Below are 13,221 nucleotides of genomic sequence, written 5' to 3' on the forward strand. Positions count from 1 at the left end.
TCTGTCTGTCTCTGTACCAATACCATGCAGTTTTTATCACTATTGCTCTGTAATACTGCTTGAGTTCAGGGATAGTGATTCCCCTGAAGTCCTTTTATTGTTGAGGATAGCTTTAGCTATCCTGGGTTTTTTGTTATTCCAGATGAATTTGCAAATTGTTCTATCTAACTCTTTGAAGAATTGGATTGGTATTTTGATGGGGATTGCATTGAATCTGTAGATCGCTTTTGGTAAAATGGCCATTTTTACTATATTAATCCTGCCAATCCATGAGCATGGGAGATCTTTCCATCTTCTGAGGTCTTCAATTTCTTTCTTCAGTGTCTTGAAGTTCTTATTGTACAGATCTTTTACTTGCTTGGTTAAAGTCACACCGAGGTACTTTATATTATTTGGGTCTATTATGAAGGGTGTCATTTCCCTAATTTCTTTCTCGGTTTGATTCTCTTTTGTGTAGAGGAAGGCTACTGATTTATTTGAGATAATTTTATACCCAGCCACTTTCCTGAAGTTGTTTATCAGCTTTAGTAGTTCTCTGGTAGAACTTTTGGGATCACTTAAATATACTATCATATCATCTGCAAATAGTGATATTTTGACTTCTTCTTTTCCGATCTGTATCCCCTTGACCTCCTTTTGTTTTCTGATTGCTCTGGCTAGAACTTCAAGAACTATATTGAATAAGTAGGGAGAGAGTAGGCAGCCTTGTCTAGTCCCTGATTTTAGTGGGATTGCTTCAAGTTTCTCTCCATTTAGTTTAATGTTAGCAACTGGTTTGCTGTATATGGCTTTTACTATGTTTAGGTATGGGCCTTGAATTCCTATTCTTTCCAGGACTTTTATCATGAAGGAGTGTTCAATTTTGTCAAATGCTTTCTCAGCATCTAATGAAATGATCATGTGGTTTTGTTCTTTCAGTTTGTTTATATAATGGATCACGTTGATGGTTTTCTGTATATTAAACCATCCCTGCATGCCTGAGATGAAGCCTACTTGGTCATGGTGGATGATTGTTTTGATGTGCTCTTGGATTCGGTTTGCCAGAATTATATTGAGTATTTTTGCGTCGATATTCATAAGGGAAATTGGTCTGAAGTTCTCTTTCTTTGTTGTGTCTTTGTGTGGTTTAGGTATAAGAGTAATTGTGGCTTCGTAGAAGGAATTCGATAGTGCTCCATCTGTTTCAATTTTGTGGAAGAGTTTGGATAATATTGGTATGAGGTCTTCTATGACGGTCTGATAGAATTCTGCACTAAACCCGTCTGGACCTGGGCTCTTTTTGGTTGGGAGACCTTTAATGACTGCTTCTATTTCCTTAGGAGTTATGGGGTTGTTTAACTGGTTTATCTGTTCCTGATTTAACTTCGGTACCTGGTATTTGTCTAGGAAATTGTCCATTTCCTGCAGATTTTCAAGTTTTGTTGAATATAGGCTTTTATAGTAAGATCTGATGATTTTTTGAATTTCCTCTGAATCTGTAGTTATGTCTCCCTTTTCATTTCTGATTTTGTTAATTTGGACACACTCTCTGTGTCCTCTCGTTAGTCTGGCTAAGTGTTTATCTATCTTGTTGATTTTCTCAAAGAACCAACTTTTGGTTCTGTTGATTCTTTCTATGGTCCTTTTTGTTTCTACTTGGTTAATTTCAGCTCTGAGTTTGATTATTTCCTGCCTTCTACTCCTCCTGGGTGTATTTGCTTCTTTTTGTTCTAGAGCTTTTAGGTGTGCTGTCAAGCTGCTGACATATGCTCTTTCCTGTTTCTTTCTGCAGGCACTCAGTGCTATGAATTTTCCTCTTAGCACAGCTTTCATTGTTTCCCATAAGTTTGGGTATGTTGTACCTTCATTTTCATTAAATTCTAAAAAGTCTTTAATTTCTTTCTTTATTTCTTCTTTGACCAGGTTATCATTGAGTAGAGCATTGTTCAATTTCCACGTATATGTGGGCATTCTTCCCTTATTGTTATTGAAGACCAGTTTTAGGCCGTGGTGGTCCGATAGCACGCATGGGATTATTTCTATCTTTCTGTACCTGTTGAGTACCATGAGGAGCTGAGAAGAAGGTATATCCTTTTTCTTTAGGATAGAATGTTCTATAAATATCCGTTAAGTCCATTTGGCTCATGACTTCTCTTAGTCTGTCTACGTCTCTGTTTAATTTCTGTTTCCATGATCTGTCCATTGATGAGAGTGGGGTGTTGAAATCTCCTACTATTATTGTGTGAGGTGCAATGTGTGTTTTGAGCTTTAGTATGGTTTCTTTTACGTATGTAGGTGCCCTTGTATTTGGGGCATAGATATTTAGGATTGAGAGTTCATCTTGGTGGATTTTTCCTTTGATGAATATGAAGTGTCCTTCCTTATCTTTTTTGATGACTTTTAGTTGAAAATTGATTTTATCTGATATTAGAATGGTTACTGCAGCTTGCTTCTTCCGACCGTTTGCTTGGAAAGTTGTTTTCCAGCCTTTATCTCTGAGGTAGTGTCTGTCTTTGTCTCTGAGGTGTGTTTCCTGTAGGCAGCAGAATGCAGGGTCCTCGTTGCGTATCCAGTTTGTTAATCTATGTCTTTTTATTGGGGAGTTGAGGCCATTGATTTTGAGAGATAGTAAGGAATAGTGATTATTGCTTCCCATTATATTCATGTTTGGATGTGAGGTTATGTTTGTGTGCTTTTCTTCTCTTTGTTTTGTTGCCAAGACGATTAGTTTCTTGCTTCTTCTAGGGTATAGCTTGCCTCCTTATGTTGGGCTTTACCATTTATTATCCTTTGTAGTGCTGGATTTGTAGAAAGATATTGTGTAAATTTGGTTTTGTCATGGAATATCTTGGTTTCTCCATCAATGTTAATTGAGAGTTTTGCAGGATACAGTAACCTGGGCTGGCATTTGTGTTCTCTTAGGGTCTGTATAACATCAGTCCAGGATCTTCTGGCCTTCATAGTTTCTGGCGAAAAGTCTGGTGTGATTCTGATAGGTCTGCCTTTATATGTTACTTGACCTTTTTCCCTTACTGCTTTTAATATTCTTTCTTTATTTTGTGTGTTTGGTGTTTTGACTATTATGTGATGGGAGGTGTTTCTTTTCTGGTCCAAGCTATTTGGAGTTCTGTAGGCTTCTTGTATGTCTATGGGTATCTCTTTTTTTAGGTTAGGGAAGTTTTCTTCTATGATTTTGTTGAAGATATTTACTGGTCCTTTGAGCTGGGAGTCTTCACTCTCTTCTATACCTATTATCCTTAGGTTTGATCTTCTCACTGAGTCCTGGATTTCCTGTATGTTTTGGACCAGTAGCTTTTTCTGCTTTACATTATCTTTGACAGTTGAGTCAATGATTTCTATGGAATCTTCTGCTCCTGAGATTCTCTCTTCCATCTCCTGTATTCTGTTGGTGAAGCTTGCATCTACAGCTCCTTGTCTCTTCTTTTGGTTTTCTATATCCAGGGTTGTTTCCATGTGTTCTTTCTTTTTTTTTTTTTTTTTCAAAAAAACTTATTTTTTTTTTATTAACTTGAGTATTTCTTATATACATTTCGAGTGTTATTCCCTTTCCCGGTTTCCGGGCAAACATCCCCCTCCCCCCTCCCCTTCCTTATGGGTGTTCCCCTCCCAACCCTCCCCCCATTGCCGCCCTCCCCCCATAGACTAGTTCACTGGGGGTTCAGTCTTAGCAGGACCCAGGGCTTCCCCTTCCACTGGTGCTCTTACTAGGATATTCATTGCTACCTATGGGGTCAGAGTCCAGGGTCAGTCCATGTATAGTCTTTAGGTAGTGGCTTAGTCCCTGGAAGCTCTGGTTGCTTGGCATTGTTGTACTTTTGGGGTCTCGAGCCCCTTCAAGCTCTTCCAGTTCTTTCTCTGATTCCTTCAATAGGGGACCTATTCTCAGTTCAGTGGTTTGCTGCTGGCATTCGCCTCTATATTTGCTGTATTCTGGCTGTGTCTCTCAGGAGCGATCTACATCCGGCTCCTGTCGGTCTGCACTTCTTTGCTTCATCCATCTTGTCTAATTGGGTGGCTGTATATGTATGGGCCACATGTGGGGCAGGCTCTGAATGGGTGTTCCTTCAGTCTCTGTTTTAATCTTTGCCTCTCCCTTCCCTGCCAAGGGTATTCTTTTTCCTCATTTAAAGAAGGAGTGAAGCATTCACATTTTGATCATCCGTCTTGAGTTTCGTTTGTTCTAGGGATCTAGGGTAATTCAAGCATTTGGGCTAATAGCCACTTATCAATGAGTGCATACCATGTATGTCTTTCTGTGATTGGGTTAGCTCACTCAGGATGATATTTTCCAGTTCCAACCATTTGCCTACGAATTTCATAAACTCGTTGTTTTTGATAGCTGAGTAATATTCCATTGTGTAGATGTACCACATTTTCTGTATCCATTCCTCTGTTGAAGGGCATCTGGGTTCTTTCCAGCTTTTGGCTATTATAAATAAGGCTGCGATGAACATAGTGGAGCACGTGTCTCTTTTATATGTTGAGGCATCTTTTGGGTATATGCCCAAGAGAGGTATAGCTGGATCCTCAGGCAGTTCAATGTCCAATTTTCTGAGGAACCTCCAGACTGATTTCCAGAATGGTTTTACCAGTCTGCAATCCCACCAACAATGGAGGAGTGTTCCTCTTTCTCCACATCCTCGCCAGCATCTGCTGTCACCTGAGTTTTTGATCTTAGCCAATCGCACTGGTGTGAGGTGAAATCTCAGGGTTGTTTTGATTTGCATTTCCCTTATGACTAAAGATGTTGAACATTTCTTTAGGTGTTTCTCAGCCATTCGGCATTCCTCAGCTGTGAATTCTTTGTTTAGCTCTGAACCCCATTTTTTAATAGGGTTATTTGTTTCCCTGCGGTCTAACTTCTTGAGTTCTTTGTATATTTTGGATATAAGGCCTCTATCTGTTGTAGGATTGGTAAAGATCTTTTCCCAATCTGTTGGTTGCCGTTTTGTCTTAACCACAGTGTCCTTTGCCTTAAGAAGCTTTGCAGTTTTATGAGTTCCTTTTGTCGATTCTTGATCTTAGAGTATAAGCCATTGGTGTTTTGTTCAGGAAATTTTTTCCAGTGCCCATGTGTTCCAGATGCTTCCCTAGTTTTTCTTCTATTAGTTTGAGTGTGTCTGGTTTGATGTGGAGGTCCTTGATCCACTTGGACTTAAGCTTTGTACAGGGTGATAAGGATGGATCGATCTGCATTCTTCTACATGTTGCCCTCCAGTTGAACCAGCACCATTTGCTGAAAATGCTATCTTTTTTCCATTGGATGGTTTTGGCTCCTTTGTCAAAAATCAAGTGACCATAGGTGTGTGGGTTCATTTCTGGGTCTTCAATTCTATTCCATTGGTCTATCTGTCTGTCTCTGTACCAATACCATGCAGTTTTTATCACTATTGCTCTGTAATACTGCTTGAGTTCAGGGATAGTGATTCCCCCTGAAGTCCTTTTATTGTTGAGGATAGCTTTAGCTATCCTGGGTTTTTTGTTATTCCAGATGAATTTGCAAATTGTTCTGTCTAACTCTTTGAAGAATTGGATTGGTATTTTGATGGGGATTGCATTGAATCTGTAGATTGCTTTTGGTAAAATGGCCATTTTTACCATATTAATCCTGCCAATCCATGAGCATGGGAGATCTTTCCATCTTCTGAGGTCTTCTTCAATTTCTTTCCTCAGTGTCTTGAAGTTCTTATTGTACAGATCTTTTACTTGCTTGGTTAAAGTCACACCGAGGTACTTTATATTATTTGGGTCTATTATGAAGGGTGTCGTTTCCCTAATTTCTTTCTCGGCTTGTTTCTCTTTTGTATAGAGGAAGGCAACTGATTTATTTGAGTTAATTTTATACCCAGCCACTTTGCTGAAGTTGTTTATCAGCTTTAGTAGTTCTCTGGTGGAACTTTTGGGATCACTTAAATATACTATCATGTCATCTGCAAATAGTGATATTTTGACCTCTTCTTTTCTGATCTGTATCCCTTTGATCTCCTTTTGTTGTCTGATTGCTCTGGCTAGAACTTCAAGAACTATATTGAATAAGTAGGGAGAGAGTGGGCAGCCTTGTCTAGTCCCTGATTTTAGTGGGATTGCTTCAAGTTTCTCTCCATTTAGTTTAATGTTAGCAACTGGTTTGCTGTATATGGCTTTTACTATGTTTAGGTATGGGCCTTGAATTCCTATTCTTTCCAGGACTTTTATCATGAAGGGGTGTTGAATTTTGTCAAATGCTTTCTCAGCATCTAATGAAATGATCATGTGGTTCTGTTCTTTCAGTTTGTTTATATAATGGATCACGTTGATGGTTTTCCGTATATTAAACCATCCCTGCATGCCTGGGATGAAGCCTACTTGATCATGGTGGATGATTGTTTTGATGTGCTCTTGAATTCGGTTTGCCAGAATTTTATTGAGTATTTTTGCGTCGATATTCATAAGGGAAATTGGTCTGAAGTTCTCTTTCTTTGTTGTGTCTTTGTGTGGTTTAGGTATAAGAGTAATTGTGGCTTCATAGAAGGAATTCGGTAGGGCTCCATCTGTTTCAATTTTGTGGAATAGTTTGGATAATATTGGTATGAGGTCTTCTATGAAGGTTTGATAGAATTCTGCACTAAACCCGTCTGGACCTGGGCTCTTTTTGGTTGGGAGACCTTTAATGACTGCTTCTATTTCCTTAGGAGTTATGGGGTTGTTTAACTGGTTTATCTGTTCCTGATTTAACTTCGATACCTGGTATCTGTCTAGGAAATTGTCCATTTCCTGAAGATTTTCAAATTTTGTTGAATATAGGTTTTTATAGTAAGATCTGATGATTTTTTGAATTTCCTCCGAATCTGTAGTTATGTCTCCCTTTTCATTTCTGATTTTGTTAATTTGGACACACTCTCTGTGTCCTCTCGTTAGTCTGGCTAAGGGTTTATCTATCTTGTTGATTTTCTCAAAGAACCAACTTTTGGTTCTGTTGATTCTTTCTATGGTCCTTTTTGTTTCTACTTGGTTGATTTCAGCTCTGAGTTTGATTATTTCCTGCCTTCTACTCCTCCTGGGTGTATTTGCTTCTTTTTGTTCTAGAGCTTTTAGGTGTGCTGTCAAGCTGCTGACATATGCTCTTTCCTGTTTCTTTCTGCAGGCACTCAGCGCTATGAGTTTTCCTCTTAGCACAGCTTTCATTGTGTCCCATAAGTTTGAGTATGTTGTATCTTCATTTTCATTAAATTCTAAAAAGTTTTTAATTTCTTTCTTTATTTCTTCCTTGACCAGGTTATCATTGAGTAGAGCATTATTCAATTTCCACGTATATGTGGGCATTCTTCCCTTATTGTTATTGAAGACCAGTTTTAGGCCGTGGTGGTCCGATAGCACGCATGGGATTATTTCTATCTTTCTGTACCTGTTGAGGCCCGTTTTTTGACCAATTATATGGTCAATTTTGGAGAAAGTACCATGAGGAGCTGAGAAGAAGGTATATCCTTTTGCTTTAGGATAGAATGTTCTATAAATATCCGTTAAGTCCATTTGGCTCATGACTTCTCTTAGTCTGTCTACATCACTGTTTAATTTCTGTTTCCATGATCTGTCCATTGATGAGAGTGGGGTGTTGAAATCTCCCACTATTATTGTGTGAGGTGCAATGTGTGTTTTGAGCTTTAGTAAGGTTTCTTTTACGTATGTAGGTGCCCTTGTATTTGGGGCATAGATATTTAGGATTGAGAGTTCATCTTGGTTGATTTTTCCTTTGATGAATATGAAGTGTCCTTCCTTATCTTTTTTGATGACTTTTAGTTGAAAATTGATATTATCTGATATTAGAATGGTTACTGCAGCTTGCTTCTTCCGACCGTTTGCTTGGAAAGTTGTTTTCCAGCCTTTCACTCTGAGGTAGTGTCTGTCTTTGTCTCTGAGGTGTGTTTCCTGTAGGCAGCAGAATGCAGGGTCCTCGTTGCGTATCCAGTTTGTTAATCTATGTCTTTTAATTGGGGAGTTGAGGCCATTGATATTGAGAGATATTAAGGAATAGTGATTATTGCTTCCCGTTATATTCATATTTGATGTGAGGTTATGTTTGTGTGCTTTCATTCTCTTTGTTTTGTTGCCAAGACGATTAGTTTCTTGCTTCTTCTAGGGTATAGCTTGCCTCCTTATGTTGGGCTTTACCATTTATTATCCTTTGTAGTGCTGGATTTGTAGAAAGATATTGTGTAAATTTGGTTTTGTCATGGAATATCTTGGTTTCTCCATCAATGTTAATTGAGAGTTTTGCTGGATACAGTAATCTGGGCTGGCATTTGTGTTCTCTTAGGGTCTGTATAACATCAGTCCAGGATCTTCTGGCCTTCATAGTTTCTGGCGAGAAGTCTGGTGTGATTCTGATAGGTCTGCCTTTATATGTTACTTGACCTTTTTCCCTTACTGCTTTTAATATTCTTTCTTTATTTTGTGCGTTTGGTGTTTTGACAATTATGTGACGGGAGGTGTTTCTTTTCTGGTCCAATCTATTTGGAGTTCTGTAGGCTTCCTGTATGTCTATGGGTATCTCTTTTTTTAGGTTAGGGAAGTTTTCTTCTATGATTTTGTTGAAGATATTTACTGGTCCTTTGAGCTGGGAGTCTTCACTCTCTTCTATACCTATTATCCTTAGGTTTGATCTTCTCATTGCGTCCTGGATTTCCTGTATGTTTTGGACCAGTAGCTTTTTCCGCTTTACATTATCTTTGACAGTTGAGTCAATGATTTCTATGGAATCTTCTGCTCCTGAGATTCTCTCTTCCATCTCTTGTATTCTGTTGGTGAAGCTTGTATCTACAGCTCCTTGTCTCTTCTTTTGGTTTTCTATATCCAGGGTTGTTTCCATGTGTTCTTTCTTGATTGCTTCTATTTCCATTTTTAATTCCTTCAACTGTTTGATTGTGTTTTCTTGGAATTCTTTCAGGGATTTTTGCGATTCCTCTCTGTAGGCTTTTACTTGTTTATTAATGTTTTCCTGTGCTTCCCTAAGTGTGTTCAGGTCTTTCCTGAAGTCCTCCAGCATCATGATCAGATATGATTTTGAAACTAGATCTTGCTTTTCTGGTGTGTTTGGATATTCCATGTTTGTTTTGGTGGGAGAATTGGGCTCCGATGATGGCATGTAGTCTTGGTTTCTGTTGCTTGGGTTCCTGCGCTTGCCTCTCGCCATCAGATTATCTCTAGTGTTACTTTGTTCTGCTATTTCTGACAGTGGCTAGACTGTCCTATAAGCCTGTGTGTCAGGAGTGCTGTAGACCTGTTTTCCTCTCTTTCAGTCAGTTATGGGGACAGAGTGTTCTGCTTTCGGGCGTGTAGTTTTTCCTCTCTACAGGTCTTCAGCTGTTCCTGTGGGCCTGTGTCTTGAGTTCACCAGGCAGCTTTCTTGCAGCAGAAAATTTGGTCTTACCTGTGGTCCCGAGGCTCAGGTTTGCTCGTGGGGTGCTGTCCAGGGGCTCTCTGCAGCGGCAGCAACCAGGAAGACCTGTGCCGCTCCTTCCGGGAGCTTCAGTGCACCAGGGTTCCAGATGGTCTTTGGCTTTTTCCTCTGGCGTCCGAGATGTGTGTGCAGGGAGCAGTCTCTTCTGGTTTCCCAGGCTTGTCTGCCTCTCTGAAGGTTTAGCTCTCCCTCCCACGGGATTTGGGTGCAGAGAACTGTTTATCCGGTCTGTTTCCTTCAGGGTCCGGCGGTGTCTCTGGCAGGGGTCCTGCCGCTCCTGGGCCCTCCCCCACGGGAGCCCAGAGGCCTTATACAGTTTCCTCTTGGGCCAGGGATGTGGGCAGGGGTGAGCAGTGTTGGTGGTCTCTTCCGCTCTGCAGCCTCAGGAGTGCCCACCTGACCAGGCGGTTGGGTCTCTCTCTCACCGGGTCTGGGAGCAGAGAGCTGCTGCGGGCCGGGATCCGCGGGTGTGGGACTTCCGGTAAACACAGAACGTGCCCGGTTCTAGAGAAATTCTGCTTCCGTGTGTCCCAAGCTCACCAGGCAGCTTTCTTGCAGCAGAAAATTTGGTCTTACCTGTGGTCCCGAGGCTCAAGTTCGCTCGTGGGGTGCTGCCCAGGGGCTCTCTGCAGCGGCAGCAACCAGGAAGACCTGTGCCGCCCCTTCGGGGAGCTTCAGTGCACCAGGGTTCCAGATGGTCTTTGGCTTTTTCCTCTGGCGTCCGAGATGTGTGTGCAGGGAGCAGTCTCTTCTGGTTTCCCAGGCTTGTCTGCCTCTCTGAAGGTTTAGCTCTCCCTCCCACGGGATTTGGGTGCAGAGAACTGTTTATCCGGTCTGTTTCCTTCAGGGTCCGGCGGTGTCTCTGGCAGGGGTCCTGCCGCTCCTGGGCCCTCCCCCACGGGAGCCCAGAGGCCTTATACAGTTTCCTCTTGGGCCAGGGATGTGGGCAGGGGTGAGCAGTGTTGGTGGTCTCTTCCGCTCTGCAGCCTCAGGAGTGCCCACCTGACCAGGCGGTTGGGTCTCTCTCTCACCGGGTCTGGGAGCAGAGAGCTGCTGCCCATGTGTTCTTTCTTGATTGCTTCTATTTCTATTTTTAATTCCTTCAACTGTTTGATTGTGTTTTCCTGGAATTCTTTCAGGGAATTTTGTGACTCCTCTCTATGGGCTTCTACTTTTTTATTTATGATTTCCTGGAATTCTTTCAGGGATTTTTGTGACTCCTCTTTATGGGCTTCTACTTGTTTAATTATGATTTCCTGGAATTCTTTCAGGCATTTTTGTGATTCCTCTCTGTAGGCTTCTGCTTGTTCTCTAAGGGAGTTCTTCACTTCTTTCTTGAAGTCCTCCAGCATCATGGTCAAATATGATTTTGAAACTAGATCTTGCTTTTCTGGTGTGTTTGGATATTCCATGTTTGTTTTGGTGGGAAAATTGGGCTCCGATGGTGCCATGTAGTCTTGGTTTCTGTTGCTTGGTTTCCTGCGCTTGCCTCTTGCCATCAGATTATCTCTAGTGTTACTTTGTTCTGCTATTTCTGACAGTGGCTAGACTGTCCTATAAGCCTGTGTATCAGGAGTGCTGTAGACCTGTTTTCCTCTTTTCTTTCAGCCAGTTATGGGGACAGAGTGTTCTGCTTTCGGGCCTGTAGTTTTTCTTCTCTACAGGTCTTCAGCTGTTCCTGTGGGCCTGTGTCTTGAGTTCACCAGACAGGTCACTTGCAGCAGAAAAGTTGGTCTTACCTGTGGTCCCGAGGCTCAAGTTCGCTCTCGGGGTGCTGCCCTCGAGCTCTCTGCGGTGGCAGCAACCAGGAAGATCTGCGCTGCTGTTTCCGGGAGCTTCAGTGCACCAGGGTTCCAGATGGCGTTTGGTGTTTTCCTCTGGCGTCTGAGATGTGTGTGCAGAGTGCAGTCTCTTCTGGTTTCCCAGGCATGTCTGCCTCTCTGAGGGTTTAGCTCTCCCTCCCACGGGATTTGGGTGCAGAGAACTGTTTATCCGGTCTGTTTCCTCGGGTTCCGGCGGTGTCTCAGACGCAGCGGTCCTGCGGCTCCTTAGCCCTCCCCCACGGGAACCCAGAGGCCTTATACAGTTTCCTCTTGGGCCAGGGATGTGGGCAGGGGTGGGCAGTGTTGGTGGTCTCTTCCGCTCTGCAGCCTCAGGAGTGCCCACCTGACCAGGCGGTGGGGTCTCTCTCCCAAGGTGTCTGGGAGCAGAGAGCTGCTGCGGGCCGGGGTCCACGGGTGTGGGACTCCCGGTAAACACAGGAGGTGCCCGGTCCTAGAGGAATTCTGCCTCTGTGTGTCCCGAGATCACCAGGCAGGTCTCTTGCAGCAGAAAAGTTGGTCTTACCTGTGGTCCCGAGGCTCAAGTTTGCTCGTGGGGTGCTGCCCAAGAGCTGTCCGCGGCGGCAGCAACCAGGAACCCCTCTTTACTTTTGACTTTTGGGATTGTTTTGAGGGAGAATCATTTAGTTAAACCACACCATTATTTTGGAAAAACCTATTTGTGATGATTTAAATATACCTGACCCAGGAAACAGCATTATTAGGAGGTGTGGCCAATTTGAAGTAGGTGTGGCTTTGTTGGAGGAAGTGTGTCACTGTGGGGGCGGGCTTTGAGACCCTCCTCCTAGCCATGTGGGAGACAGGCTTCTGTTTGCCTTTGGAACAAGAGGTAGAAATCTCAGCTTCTCCAGTGTCATGCCTGCCTGGCCGCTGGCATGCTTTCTGCCCTATGATAATATGATAATAGACTGAACCTCAGAACCAGTAAGCCAGCCCTACTTAAATGATGCCCTTCATAAGTGGTACCTTGGTCATGGCGTCTTTACAGCAATGGAATCCCTAACTAAGACACTGTTGGAGCCTGGTATGGGCATCACACATACACAGCTTAAGGTAATGAGTTCCGCTCTTTCTAGATATATCTATAACAAATATTCCAGTTAAGTAGATTCAATTTCCTGAATGTCTCTTCTACACATATGTGACTAGTGGTCCATTCTTGTTTAGAGTCAGTGTAGGCCTCCTCCGAAATGAATTCAGGATTTTAAAGGCCAAGTCTCAACCAGAAGATGACATTTCTTAGTCTTTCTCTCTATTTTCCAGCTCAAAGCTTCATTTTGACCTCTTTTCACAGTGTTCACTGGGTCTTAAGAAGCATGGTATACACGGCTTGTGGATGGCTGAGCACTCACTGATCACTTATTCCCAGAACCTTGTGCAGTCATGGGTCTCTATTTAGCACAGTACACTGGAAAGGGAAGAAGAGCCTCTCATTAATGCAAGCATAGAATTTGCCTATAGATATAAACATAAACATTTGGAAGGTGGTTCTTAAATGTCAATTTATTTACAGAGTATTTGATTCTTCTTCCTCACCTTTGGATTTTTACCAGATTTACAGTACTAAATATGTATTCCTTCCTGTGGAATGGGCCTTAAAGCCAATCAGGGAGTGTTGACTTCACCTACAATATTACTGTCACTGTTGCACAAGCTGGCATATTTTATCTGACAGAAAGATCTAGTGATTTGTAGTATCCAAAGCTGGTGAGATCATTGAGGTCTTTTCTTACCTAGCAGCTCACTGGCTAGGAAATCTAGCGAGTAGAGAGGCTATTCTCAGGTTAGTTCCAACATATTTTATTTCTATCATAAAAGCCAAGTATGTGGTATCTTCACCAGTATTGTCTTATCATCCAGCTTTGGTGGGCAAAGATTCCTCTGAGCCTCCCAGAACAAGAACTCTTAAGGAACTATCTCATTTCCAACACAGGTTTTTGCTCA

Source organism: Rattus norvegicus, chromosome 11, assembly GCF_036323735.1.
Source record: "Rattus norvegicus strain BN/NHsdMcwi chromosome 11, GRCr8, whole genome shotgun sequence".
Lineage (NCBI taxonomy): Eukaryota > Metazoa > Chordata > Mammalia > Rodentia > Muridae > Rattus > Rattus norvegicus.